This window comes from Anolis sagrei, chromosome X, assembly GCF_037176765.1.
Source record: "Anolis sagrei isolate rAnoSag1 chromosome X, rAnoSag1.mat, whole genome shotgun sequence".
NCBI classification, from domain to species: domain Eukaryota; kingdom Metazoa; phylum Chordata; class Lepidosauria; order Squamata; family Dactyloidae; genus Anolis; species Anolis sagrei.
In genome coordinates, this window is record NC_090034.1 from 103,191,769 (window position 1) to 103,207,314 (window position 15,546).

A 15,546-nucleotide genomic window follows, 5' to 3' on the forward strand; every position below is an offset into this window, starting at 1 on the left:
GCAAAGCGCGCGCACGAGCCCTCTCCTTCCCTCCCTCCCTCCCTCATTCAGAAACACCCTTTAGGGCGCGAGCAACCGCTCTGATTGGCCGCCCGGCCCGCAAGATCCCGCCCACTCCTTACTCCTTTGGACCCAATCAACGGTTCGGAAGCGAGCCCCGCCTATTCTTTTTTCCCACCCCCTTTTCCCTGATTGGTTGTTTCTCGCTTCCCTTCCATCCTCTCCCCAAGGCAGAACCTCTTCCTCCCTCCCGTTTCCCTTGTCTCGCTTGGCGCGCATGCGCACTCGGGTCTCTTTTTTTTCTCTCATTTCTAATAGCGGTCTCTCTTCTAGACAGAGAGAACCCCGCCCCCTCTTTTTTTTTCTTCGCTGGGGCTGCGCGCGCATACTCCACCCCGTTCCCTTCTCTGTCTCTCTTTCTCAAGGGGAGGCCTGCCTCGCGCGCACGCGCATGCGCGCCGCATACTCCACCCCGTTCCCTTCTCTCTCTCTCAAGCGGAGGCCTGCCTCGCGCGCACGCGCATGCGCGCTCCCGCTTATGGTGCCGCCGCCTTGTGAGGTGAAAACGAATCTGCTTCATCCTCCGCCATTATTATTATCCTTATTATTATTATAGGCCTCCTTTTCTCTGAGGAGAAAAAGGAAAGGAAAGGAGAAAAGGAGGGAGTGAGAGGAAGGAAGGAAGGAAGGCAAAGAGAAAGAGGGAGAGAGGGAAGGAAGGAAGGAGAGAGGGAGGGAGAGAGGGGAGGGGAACATGGCGCCGCCTCCTTCTCCTCCTCCTCCTCCTCCCGCTGCCGCTTGGGCTCCTTCTCCGCCCCGCCCCACCGCCGCCCGCACCCGACCGAGACCACCGCCATCCGGTAGGTTGCCTCGCGCCCCAGGCCCACCTCGGGGAAGAAGAAGGAGGGAAGGAGGGAAGGGACAATGGGGGGGGGGGAGGGAAGGGAGGCAGGGAGGGACTGTGGGGGGTGGGGGGGGGGGCTTTTGTGTGGAGAGAGGGGGAGAAAGGTCCTTTCTTGGCGAGGGGAGGGGCGCGGCGCGAAGAAAAGACCTTTCCCCAAGAGGGGATTCGGGTGGGGGGCTCTCCCCCCCCCCACGGGCATCGCATCTACTTACATCTATACATACACATATATAGATTTCTTCTCAATCGATATATACGTATCTTTCTACTACAGGCACATACATAGATCATACACATACATAGATGTCCACTCAATCTATACATACTGAGAGAGAGAGATTTAATCAAATATATATACTATAGATATATATATACTAAATACACATACATAGATGTCTATTCAATCTTCTGTATTATATATATATACACACACATATACATATCTTTCCACTACATACATAGATCATACACATTCATAGATGTCCATTCAATCTATATGTATATATATATATTTATATATATAGTAGATTGAGTAGATGTATATCTTACTACTACATAGACAGCTACTCAATGTACTGTATAATATATATATATATATATATACCCATATTAAATATACATCTTTCTACTGCACATACATAGATGCCCATTCTATCTATATACACATATATAGATTTCTACTCAATCGATATATACGTATCTTTCTACTACAGGCACATACATAGATCATACACATACATAGATGTCCACTCAATCTATACATACTGAGAGAGAGAGATTTAATCAAATATATATACTATAGATATATATATACTAAATACACATACATAGATGTCTATTCAATCTTCTGTATTATATATATATACACACACATATACATATCTTTCCACTACATACATAGATCATACACATTCATAGATGTCCATTCAATCTATATGTATATATATATATTTATATATATAGTAGATTGAGTAGATGTATATCTTACTACTACATAGACAGCTACTCAATGTACTGTATAATATATATATATATATATATACCCATATTAAATATACATCTTTCTACTGCACATACATAGATGCCCATTCTATCTATATACACATATATAGATTTCTACTCAATCGATATATGCGTATCTTTCTACTACAGGCACATACATAGATCATACACATACATAGATGTCCACTCAATCTATATATACTGAGAGAGAGAGATTTAATCAAATATATATACTATAGATATATATATACTAAATACACATACATAGATGTCTATTCAATCTTCTGTATTATATATATATACACACACATATACATATCTTTCCACTACATACATAGATCCTACACATTCATAGATGTCCACTCAATCTATATGTATATATATATATCTACTTAATGTAATTTATATATATATAGTAGATTGAGTAGATATCTTGCTACTACATAGACAGCTACTCAATGTACTGTATAATATTTATATATATATATACCCATATTAAATATACATCTTTCTACTGCACATACATAGATGCCCATTCTATCTATATACACATATATAGATTTCTACTCAATCGATATATACGTATCTTTCTACTACAGGCACATACATAGATCATACACATACATAGATGTCCACTCAATCTATATATACTGAGAGAGAGAGATTTAATCAAATATATATACTATAGATATATATATACTAAATACACATACATAGATGTCCACTCAATCTTCTGTATTATATATATATACATACACATATACATATCTTTCCACTACATGCATAGATCATACACATTCATAGATGTCCACTCAATCTATATGTATATATATATATATATCTACTTAATGTAATTTATATATATATATATAGTAGATTGAGTAGATATCTTACTACTACATAGACAGCTACTCAATGTACTGTATAATATATATATATATATATACCCATATTAAATATACATCTTTCTACTGCCCATTCTATCTATATACACATATATAGATTTCTACTCAATCGATATATACGTACATTTCTACTAGATAGGCATACATAGATCATACACATACACAGAGATGTCCACTCAATCTATATATAAGTCTACTTAATCCATATATACATTTCTACTACGGACACATACATAGATCATACACATCTCTCTGTCTCTATATATATAGAGAGAGAGATTGAGATTCAATCAAATAGAGAGTAGATTGAGTAGATGTATATCTTTCTACTACAAACACATACATAATCATACATATACGTAGATGTCCACTCAATCTATATATATATATATAGAGAGAGAGAGATTCAATCAAATATATATAGAGATAGAGAGTAGATTGAGTAGATAAATATCTTTCTACTACATACACATACATAGATCATACACATACATAGATGTCCACTCAATCTATATATATATATATATATAGAGAGAGAGAGAGACTCAATCAAATATATATATATATAGAGAGAGTAGATTAAGTAGATGTATATCTTTGTGCTACATACACATACATAGATCATATACATACATAGATGTCCACTCTATATATTTATATATATAGAGATTCAATCAAATATATATATAGATAGAGAGTAGATTGAGTAGATATATATTTCTGTTACATACACATACATAGATCATACACATACATAGATGTCCACTCTATCTATCTATATATATATAGAGAGAGAGAGATTCAATCAAATATATATAGAGTAGATTGAGTAGCTGTATATCTTTCTGTTACATACACATACATAGCTACCAGACTCAATCTATATGTGCTCTGACTCAATCTACATGTGTATATATATATGAGAGAGAGAGAGACATTCAATCATATATATATATATATATATATATATATATATAGGTATATCTTTCTGCTACATGCATAGATAGCTACTCAATCTACTGTAATATGTGTGTGTGTGTATATATATATATATCTGTCTACTACATACAGACATAGATGTCCACTCAATCTACTATCTATATAGTAGACTGAGTAAATGTATATCTTTCTGCTACATACACATACATAGCTATTCAATCTACTGTAATACACACACACATATACACATATCCATATCTGTCTACTACATACACAGACATAGATGTCCACTCAATCTACCCTCTCTCTCTCTCTATATATATATCTACTCAATCTAATATATATATATAGTAGATTAAGTAGATAATATATCTTTCTGCTACATACATAGATCATACACATACATAGATGTGAACTCAATCTACTATATATGTATATATAAAATCATATATATAGAGAGTGGGAGAGTAGATTGAGTAGATATATATCTTTCTGCTACATACACATACATAGATATGTACTCGGTTTGCTATATATATATATATATATATATATATATATATATATATATATATATATTCTACTACATACACATACATAGATGTCTACTCAATCTACTGTATAATATACACATATACATATCTTTCTACTCCATACATAGATCATACACATACATAGATGTCCACTCAATCTAATATATATATATATATATATATACACACACACACACAAACACACACACACACTAAATCTACTATATATATATAGAGAGAGAGAGTAGATGGAGTAGATATAGATCTTTCTACTACATACACATACATAGATATCTACTCAGGTTACTATATATTTTATCTTTCTACTATATGCACATACATCAATGTCTACTCAACCATATGTATATTGAGTATACTATACACACACATCTCTATACTAAATCTGCTATATATTGTGCATATATAACAATCTCTACTAAATCATTTATCTAATTATCTCCATCTTCTTACTAAATCCAATATATGTGTGTGTGTACATTTCTCTATGCTAAATCTACTATATATATATATATACACACATACACACACATCACTCTAAATCTAATATATATATATATATATATATATACATACACATATGTATCGACTCAATCTATTATATATACATCTTGCTAACAAATACACTATATATATATATATACACACACACACTTCTCACTACTAAATCTACTATATATACAATTCTTACTACTAAATCTATATACTGTATATGTCTGTTTCTATTAAAACATTTATCTAATTACTTACCTCCATCTTCCTACAAAATCTACTCCATATATATATATATATATATATACATTTATGTGCTAAATCTATATTTATATGTACACACACATCACTCTACTAAATCCACTATATATCTACTAAACCTACTGCATATACACCCATATATATCTACCCAATCTCCTATATATATATATACACTAAATCGTGTGTGTATGCTTGTGTGTGTATATACACACACATTTCTCTCTACTAAATCGACTATACACATATTACTTTACGAAATCCACTATATATATCTACTAAACCTATATATATATACACACACTTATATACTCAATCTGCTATATATATATATATATATATATATATATATATATACTAAATTCACTGTATATACATTTCTCTCTACTAAATCTACCACACACACAACCACTCTACCCAATCTATTATATAGATATACATCCTTTTCCTAAATCTACTATATAGATATACATGCACACAGATATATATCTACTAAATCTGCTATATAGATACATCCTCCTACTAAATCCACTATATATATAGTGTATTTACTATATATCTATAGTAAATCTTAATAGTATAAATATATACTACTCACTACCCCCCCACACACCCCTACTAAATCCACTATGCATACAACCACACATATCTTTTAAATCTACTATATATACATCTCCCTATTAAACCTACTATTTAGATATACATCCCTCTACTAAATCTACGATATATATACATCTCACTACTAAATGTATATATATATCTTGCCACATACACACATCTCTCTACTAAATCCACTATATATACACACACATATCTACTAAATCTATATATACACATCTTGCTACTAATTTCACTATATATATACACACACCTCTCTACTAAATCCACTATATATATCTATATCTATTCTCTCTCTATATATACACACATTTCTCTCTACTAAATCTGCTATATGTATATATATACACACACACCTTTACTAAATTCACTATATATCTATACTAAATATACTATATTTGTACATCCCTCTACTCAGTCTACTATATACGTACAGACATAGTACATCTACTAAATAAACTATATATGTGTGTATACATCTCTCTACTCAATCTACTATACACACACACATCTACTAAATCTACATATATCTCTACTAAATTTACTATATAAATACATCTCTCTCTACTTTATATATACACCTCATTGCTAAATATATATATATATATATATAAATACATACACATTAAACTATATATATACACACATATATGTATTAAATCTCTATATATAAACACACATCTCTACTAAATTTACTATATATACAGATGCATATATATCTACTACATTTACTATATATATATACATACACATTAAATACATCTATGTATAAATATGTATACACATATATCTATTAAACCTATATATTTATACACACAACTCTACTAAATTTACTGTATATACACATGGATATATATATACACGCACACACATTCATATATACACATATATCTACTGTATCTATATATACATATCTACTTTGTCTGCTCTATGTATATATACACCCCCACACCCACGTATATCTCTCTTTTCTCTGCATCCCCTCTATGGTGAGATATGAAGAGGAAGTGGGGGTGAGAAGGGGTGTGTGCATTACGGGACACAATCTGTTGAGTGCTGCTTCATAATATCTATTTACATCCTCCCTTTTCCTCAAGATTGGGACTCTTTGAGGGGTGGCTGGAAGGCAAAGGTTCTCCCCTCCCTTCCCCTGTATGGACTGGTCAACCAGTTAAGCTGTTTCCTTCCCTTCAGTGTCTCTAGAAAGGGGTGGGTGGGTGTTTATGGGGTTTGGGCAGTTGTCTGTTCAGGAGACCCCCTTCTGAGAGGAGTGGAAATTGGGTGGACAGAACATGCCTGGGCTTGACATGATGGCTAGGGGTTTGGATAGGAGCATATAGCGATCCTTGGGTGGGAAGATTAGTCATCACTCAACCAACAGTGGATATAACTTCATAGTATTGCCTGCAAACAAACAGAGGCTTGTTGCTTGGGGTGAAGGAATGGATGAAGGCTGGAGCTGGGGAGGAATAACCCCGGAAGGCAGATGAATAGAGCCATGCTTGCTAGCTCTCCCATCCCTGGGTTGATGGTGGACAAGGCCTGTCAATAACCCTTCTTCTATTTTCCCTCCTTTGTTGGTCCTCTCTCCCAGAAGCATGGTGGATGCGACTGGGCTGGGAGCAAATAGCCATCTGTTGTCGCTTGCTTTCCTCAGCTCAGTTTTCTAAAGGAGTGGGGAACCTTTTCCACCCACTTTTGCAGGCACTCGCATTGGTGCTGATGTCATGCCATAAGTGGAGGAAGCCGAGTCTTTGCTTTATGCTCCCCTGTGCTCTTGGGAATAACGCTTATGGCCCTTGTTTTCAGTTTGTGTGCGCATTCCATCATACTTTGTATGACATAATAGAGAATTGAGAGCACTTTTGTCTTTTCCTCGTGAGTGCATTGTTGCTCCCTAAATACCAAACATGTCTAGTTAGGTAAAATTATGAATATTTAATTCTTTTGGGGGTATATTTTTATTAGAACCATAGCACTTCAAGATCTCCTTGCCATTCTATCTTCTATATATATATAAAATGCTCTGTGCATAATGAGTACCTTAAAAACAAAAGAACCAATGAACGAAATCACACCAAATTTGACAACAAAACATCTCACAACACAAGGAGTGACCATCACTCAAAAATTATGATTTTGTCATTTGGGAGTTGTAGTTGCTGGGATTTATAGTTCACCTCAATCAAAGAGCATTCTGAACTCCATCAACGATGGAATTGAACCAAACTTGGCACACAGAACTCCCATGTCCAACAGAAAATACTGGAAGTGTTTGGTGGGTATGGACCTTGAGTTAGGGAGTTGTAGTTCACCTACATCCAGAGAGCACTGTGGACTCGAACAATGATGGATCTGGACCAAACTTGGCACAAGCACTCAATACGCTCAAATATGAACACAGATGGCGTTTGGGGGAAATAGACCTTGACATTTGGGAGTTGTAGTCACTGGGATTCACTGTTCGCCTACAATGAAAGAGCATTCTGAATCCCACAAACGAATTGGGGCAAACTTCCCACACAGAAGCCCCATGACTAACAGAAAATATTTATCCAACTCCCTTCATCAGGGCAAGAAAATGTAATCAAAGTCCTCCTGACAAAGAGCCACCCAGCCATAGATAGATAGATAGAGAGATAGAGAGAGAGAGAGAGAGAGAGAGAGATATGATTCACACAGACACACAGATATAGTATCATAGATTTGAAAGGGACCCTTAAAGGACTATGATATGTTGCATGTTCCAGAGTAGGCAAACCAGGCACTCTCCACATCAATACTGACAAAGAAACAGCAAGAAATATTGTTTACTCACAAGCAAAAAGAAATTACATATATTAGAAATCAACATCTTCTCATTACTTTATTTTCCAGATCACCAGACTGGGCCACAGCAATGTGTGGCAGGGGACAGCTAGTCAGTTTATAAGTGGTAGGGTTGTTGGAAACATCTCCTTCAATGTTTTCTTTTTTACTTCTGAGAACTATCATCTTTGAGCTTTCTGAATAAAAGGCACATTTTATCTATATGTGTTTACCATATGTGCTAGATAAAGGTATAAATAAAAGATTGAAAGACGTTGTTCTTAACTTTGGATATATATTAAAGTTTGCTGCAGGGTTTTTTTTGGTGTTGTTTATTCTGATGATAATTTGAATTATCATCCTGAAGGTGTTGGTAGCACAGCAGAATGTGGAATGGTGAGTGCCCATTTTACCTGCAAGGGCAAGCACTTTTTCCTGTTTACTGTGCCTATTCTTGCACTGGGATCCAAGTTCATGTCAGAGTAGCCTTACATCAGTGATTTCCAACCTTTTTTTTTGATCAGGGACCACTCTCCAACATTAGTACCAAAAGGTTTACAAATCAGTTTAGGTTCAACTTTAGATTCGGTTAGGTTATTTGGGATGCTAATTCAGAAAATTGCATTGGATAGACCACATCAGCAATTGTTTCTGATACAGAACACATGTCATCCAGTAGTCGTCATCTGCTTGCCCACAGAAAACCTTATTTAATAATCTAGAGCTGATGCGGTAGTAGGAATATTTTGTGGTTTGTCAACCTCTCCCCTCCTGACATCCCCATTGCCTTAGCACTATAAGACCTGTTGCTCTCATTGTCATGTGGTTTTGAGCCAACGGTGTAGTAATGGTGAGTACGTGGACCATATTTTCGTTCTTGCGGAACACTTCATGGACCACAGGTTGGGAACCACAGCTTTACATCTATATAAAAGTTATCCAGATATAGAAAGATGTGAGAATGATGGTAGGATGCAGTATTAGAGAATATTGGCATTCATTTTGAGACTTCCTCACAACATTCTTTTATTTCTTCCTAGATTCTTTTCATTCTTATATAATTGTGTGATCTTTGGATAGTTTCTGGACCTCCAGATCATACGCATTTTCTTGCCATGGTACTTTCCCGAAGGAGGGTAAGGTTGTGTAACCAATGAGCCATTGGCCTTTTGGTTTAATAATAATAATAATAATAATAATAATAATAATAATAAAAATAATAAAAACTTTATATACCGCTCTATCTCCCCGAGGGGACTCAGAGCAGTTCCCAGGTAAAAAACACAGAACATACAAGTAAAAACAACATAACCATAAGATTAACAAAACAAAATATGCATAAAAATTGTCGACATAACACACATATATTAAAAGTAATCCCACCTGTTCAAGGCAATTTAAAAAATTTAAAAGGCTGGGCCAAGATTTGTGCAGGCCCAAAAAATTCTAGGGGGCCCGGGAATTAAATGCAATGCTATGGCAGGCAACAATAATATTAGATATGGATCTGTGGCTGTTCATTCCAGGGCCGAATAGAGGAAATAATCTGGGAAATTGGTAGGAAGAATAAGGCTGTACTCAATAATGTATAGGGCTGAGTTAGAACTGGCCATTTTCAAAGGCTTGTTGAAAACTACCAGGTCTTCAAGCTCTTACAAAAGGTAGCGAGGGATGGGGCCTGTCTTATTTCCCTTGGAAGGGTGTTCCCACCAACTGCGCTTGAGAGGGTAGTTGGACCGAGAGGAGGGCCTACCCGGAAGATCTTAGAGTTCTCGTTCTGCTCTCTTTAAATCAGTCTTTCTGTCCGATGTTCTGGGAAGTTCAAACCCCAGGACTATAAAATAAAGGAGTTTCACTATGCCCCTTACTTAATCCTGGAACAAGAAGAAGATGGACCCCTGGGGAAGGGGTCGCAAGGGAGGTTGAGAGGGATCACCAAAGACCATCAGAAAACACATATTTCGGATGGTCTTAGGAACCCCTTTGGCAGAGAAGGCAGAAGATCTCTCCGCCTGTCCTTCTCCTCCTTTTTGGAAACAGAGGGGAAATCCTCCCACCAGAAGCCCACCTCCACTGTGATTGGCCATCTGAAAGGGGAGCCAAGGGGAGGGATGTTTCTGAGACCCCAAGTAGAGGAGAGGAGAGCAGAGCAGGCCTGCTTGGCACATGGCAGCATAGTCCGCATGTGCGGATGAGGGAGAGCATACGAGGATGGAGGGAGGCCCACACTGGTGAGTCACTTCAAGGGCATGGGGGTTCTGTGTGGGAAGTTTGACACAATTCTATCACTGGTGGGGTTTAGAATGCTCTTTGTCTGTAGGTGAACTATAAATCCCAACAGCTATAACTCCCAAATGTCAAGGTCTATTTTCCTCAAACTCCACTAGTGTTCATATTTGGGCATATTGCATATTCATGCCAATTTTGGTTCAAATCTATCATTGTTTGATTCCACAGTGTACTCTGGATGTAGGTGAACTATAACACCAAAACTCATTGTCAATGACCACCAAACCTTTCCAGTATTTTCTGTTGGTCATGGGAATTCTGTGTGCCAAGTTTGGTTCAATTCCATTGTTGGTGGAGTTCAGAATGCTCTTTGATTGTAGATGAATTATAAATTCCAGCAACTACGACTCCCAAATGATAAAATCAATCCCCCCAACCCCACCAGTATTCAAATTTGGGAGTATTGGGTATTTGTGCCAAATTTGGTCCAGTGAATGAAAATACATCCAGCAGAACTCAAAATTTGGACACAAGACACCTAACAAAACAATGCATGTCCTTCACTCAAAAAAGTGATTTTGTCATTTGGGTGTTGTAGTTGCTGGGATTTATAGTTCATCTACAATCAAAGAGCATTCTGAAACCCAACAACGATGGAATTGAACCAAATTTGGCACACAGTTATCCCATGACCAACAGAAAATACTGGAAGGGTTTGGTGGCAGTGCCCTTTGTTTTTGGAGTTGTAGTTCACCTATATCCAGAGATCACTGTGGACTCAAACAATGATGGATCTGGACCAAACTCTACACTAATACTCAATATGCCCAAATGTGAACACTGGTGGAGTTTGGGGAACATAGAATCTTGCCATTTGGGAGTTGTAGTTGCTGGGATTTATAGTTAACCTACAATCACAGAGCATTCTGAACTCCACCAATGATAGAATTGGGCCACAGAACCCCCATGTGGGCCACAGCAACATGTGGCGGGGAACGGCTAAGTACTCATAATAAAGTGAGAAATTGGATGTTGGGCATGATGTTATTATACAACTAGTTGAATATATGCTCTGTTGAGCATATTTGAAAGTTCTCCTCACCTACCTTCTTGAAATTAAATTCATGGGCTCAGGTAAAACAAAATTTAGTTCTAATTACTGACACAGCTCCCTAAATCTAATTGCATATATCTTCTTAATCTTGGGCAGAGAAAAATAAACTGGATGTGCACCTTTGATCTTGGCACCAACAGAACCTGACCATCATGGTTCATTTGCAGAGGGAGTTATTTGGAGTTCAAAATGACTACCTAGTGCACTGCTTTAAATTTAGAAATTACACATACCTATAATCCTGCCCAACTCTGTCTATGTTTTGGGTCAGCCACCAAACAAAAACACTCCTTTATGGTGCAGCACAAAACTTTCATCGTTGGGGAAGTCATAAGGTTCTAATTGCGGAGGATGTTTTGGAGAAATCTTAGCAAGGAACCAGAGAGCAAGCACATTAATTGCCATTGCTGTCAGTAGGAAATTCGTTTGATCCTCAAAGGTTTTCTTAAATCAGTGTTGCACAACCTAGGAGTTGGTACCCCTGGGGGGTTTGAGGGGGTTTCAGAGGGGTTGCTAAAGACCATCAGAAAACTACTGCAACGCTCTCTACGTGGGGTTGCCTTTGAAGACAACTCGGAAGCTCCAACTAGTCCAACGCTCGGCAGCCATGATTTTAACAGGAGCGGAGCGCAGGGAGCATACAACCCCCCTGTTGCGCCAACTCCACTGGCTACCGATCTGCTACCGGGCTGAATTCAAAGTGCTGGCGTTGGCCTTTAAAGCCCTAAACGGTTCCGGCCCAAGCTACCTATCTGACTGCATCTCTGCCTATGAACCCACCAGGAGTTTGAGATCTTCCGGGGAGACCCTGCTCTCGATCCCGCCTGCTTCTCAAGCTCGGCTGGCGGGGACGAGAGATAGGGCCTTTTCTGTGGTGGCCCCCCGGCTTTGGAACACCCTCCCCATAGAGGTACGATCAGCCCCTTCGCTGATGGTGTTTCGGAAAAGATTGAAGACATGGATGTTTAAACAAGCATTTGGTTAATCCGTTGTAACGAATTGTGATGACTAAGGATTGGTTATACACGGACGATGAATTTTGGATTACGATTCCAGTTATGAGATGCATAGGATTGTTATTGGTGGCCCAATAATTTGTACTGTATATGTGTTTTATGCTTTTAACTGAATATTGTTTTTTAAATGTTGTAAACCGCAATGAGTCGCCGATTTAGGCTGAGATATTAGCGGTATACAAGTGCATTAATAAATAAATAAATAAATAAATAATAGTTCAGATGGTCTTATGAACCTCTTCAGCAGAGAAGGCGGAAGATCTCTCCGCCTGTCCTCTTCCTTTTTGGAAATAGAGGGCGAATCCTCACACCAAAAGGTCTCCTCTGCTGTGATTGGCTGGCCTCTCAGATAAGGGGAGGGCTGTTTCTGAGACTCTTAAGTCAGTGGTTCTCAACCTGGGGTCTCCAGGTGTTTTTGGTCTACAATTCCCAGAAATCTTAACAGCTGGTAAACTGGCTGGGATTTCTGGGAGTTGTAGGCCAAAAACATCTGGGGACTCAAGGTTGAGAAGCACTAAGTGGAGGAGGGGAGAGCAGGTGTGCTCTCCCCTAAATCATTGTCAATTCCTCCTAAATCCCTCCAGTGTTTTCTGTTCGTCATGGGGGTTCTTTGTGGGAAGTTTGGCCCAATTCTATTGTTGGTGGGCTTAGAATGCTCTTTAATTGTAGGTGAACTATAAATCCCAACAGCTACAACTCCCAAATGTCAAGGTCTATTTTCCCCAAACTCCACCAGTGTTCACATTTGGCCATATTGAATATCCGTGCAGAGTTTGGTCCAGATTGTTTGAGTCCAGGCTGCTCCCTGGATGTAGGTGAACTACAACCCTAAAACTCAAGATCTATTCCCACCAAACCCTCCCAGTATTTTTTGTCGGTCATGGGAGTTCTGTGTGCCAAGTTTGATTCAATTCCATCTTTGGTGGAGTTCAGAATTATTATTATTATTGTTTGGTACATTTCTATACCCGCCCTCTCAGCCTTCCGGCAACTCGAGGCAGTTTACAAGGCAAGAATTCAATGCCACCAAGGACACAGTTACAATATACAATATAAAAACATCAGCAACAATAAAATCAAACATTATAATAAAACATACTTCCATCGATATTCATTAAAACAATGCTCTTTGATTGTAGGTGAACTATAAATCCTAGCAACTACAGCTCCCAAATAACAAAATCAACCCCTCCCCTTCCCCAGTATTCAAATGTGGGCATATTGGATATTAATGCCAAATTTGGTCCAGTGAATGAAAATACATCCTGCATATCAGATATTTGCATTACGATTCATAACAGTAGCAAAATTACAATTGTGAAGTAGAAACAAAAATAATGTTATGGTTGGGGGTCACCACAACACGAGGACCTGTATTAAGGGGTCGTGGTGTTAGGAAGGTTGAGAACCACTGTCTTAGATCCATCTGCATCTGAGTGTTCTGTCATTCTGGTTTGAAGAAATCAAGTTGTTCTTTCTTTAGCAAACTCTGAGAATATTGCCAACAGCCCATTTTCATGATGTGGCAGCAAATAACTTTTTTGGCCCCTTGTGAACTGAATCCTTGGAACCGGCTTTGTACCACTATTCATGTTTTGAGAGCAAAAAGTTGGTGTGTGCTTCTCTGTGAGAACATTTTATATAATCAGAAAGAAATAGATAGCCTTGTTGAGAACTGGTTTTCCCTTGTGATCCCAAGTTGGGTATCTAGTTTAATAAAGCCTTTGGAGGTGCCCCTGTGCCATTCTGAGAGCTGATTTATTTATTTATTTATCATGTCAGGAGCAACTAGACATTTGTATTACATTTTTAACAAAACAAACAAACAGACAGACAAAGCACAAAGTTTGCAAGCTTGGTAATTGATTAAATGTCCTTTGACCAGTATCTGGCCACTTGGAGTGCTTCTGGTGTTGCTGCAAGAAGGTCCTCCCTTGTGCATGTGGCAGGGCTCAGGTTGCATTGCAGCAGGTGGTGAGTGGTTTGCTCTTCTCCACACTTGCATGTCGTGGATTCCACTTTGTGGCCCCATTTCTTGAGGTTGGCTCTGCATCTCGTGGTGCCAGAGCGCAGTCTGTTCAGTGCCTTCCAAGTTGCCCAGTCTTCTGTGTGCCCAGGGGGGAGTCTCTCATTTGGTAGCAGACATTGATTGAGGTTCTGGGTTTGAGCCTGCCACTTTTGGACTCTCGCTTGCTGAGGTGTTCCACCGAGTGTCTCTGTAGATCTTAGAAAACTATTTCTTGATTTAAGTCGTTGACGTGCTGGCTGATACCCAAAAAAGGGATGGGCTGGAGATGTCTCTGCCCTGGTCCTTTCACTATTGATTGCTACTTCCCGGTGGATGTCAGGTGGTGCAATACCGGCTAAACAGTGTAGTTTCTCCAGTGGTGTAGGGCGCAGACACCGTGTGATAATGCGGCATGTGTCATTAAGAGCCACATCCACTGTTTTAGTGTGGTGAGATGTGTTCTACACTGGGCATGCATACTTAGCAGCAGAGTAGCATAGTGCAAGGGCAGATGTCTTCACTGTATCTGGTTGTGATCCCCAGGTTGTGCCAGTCAGCTTTCGTATGATATTGTTTCTAGCACCCACCTTTTGCTTGATATTCAGGCAGTGCTTCTTGTAGGTCAAGGCACGGTCCAGAGTGACTCCCAGGTATCTGGGTGCGCTGCAATGCTCCAGTCGGTTTCCTTCCCAGGTCATCCTG

At 38.5% G+C, this 15,546-nt stretch overlaps 1 protein-coding gene across 1 annotated transcript in view; it reads left to right on the plus strand.

Moving 5' to 3' along the window:
• The first annotated feature begins 524 nt into the window (after window positions 1-524).
• LOC137094971 (rho GTPase-activating protein 35-like) overlaps window positions 525-15,546 on the plus strand; it is a 118,111-nt gene continuing 103,089 nt past the window's right edge. Inside the window, exon 1 of the mRNA XM_067461046.1 lies at window positions 525-860. The gene's annotated coding sequence lies outside the window, so the exon portion shown is untranslated. The remainder of the gene's footprint in view (window positions 861-15,546) is intronic.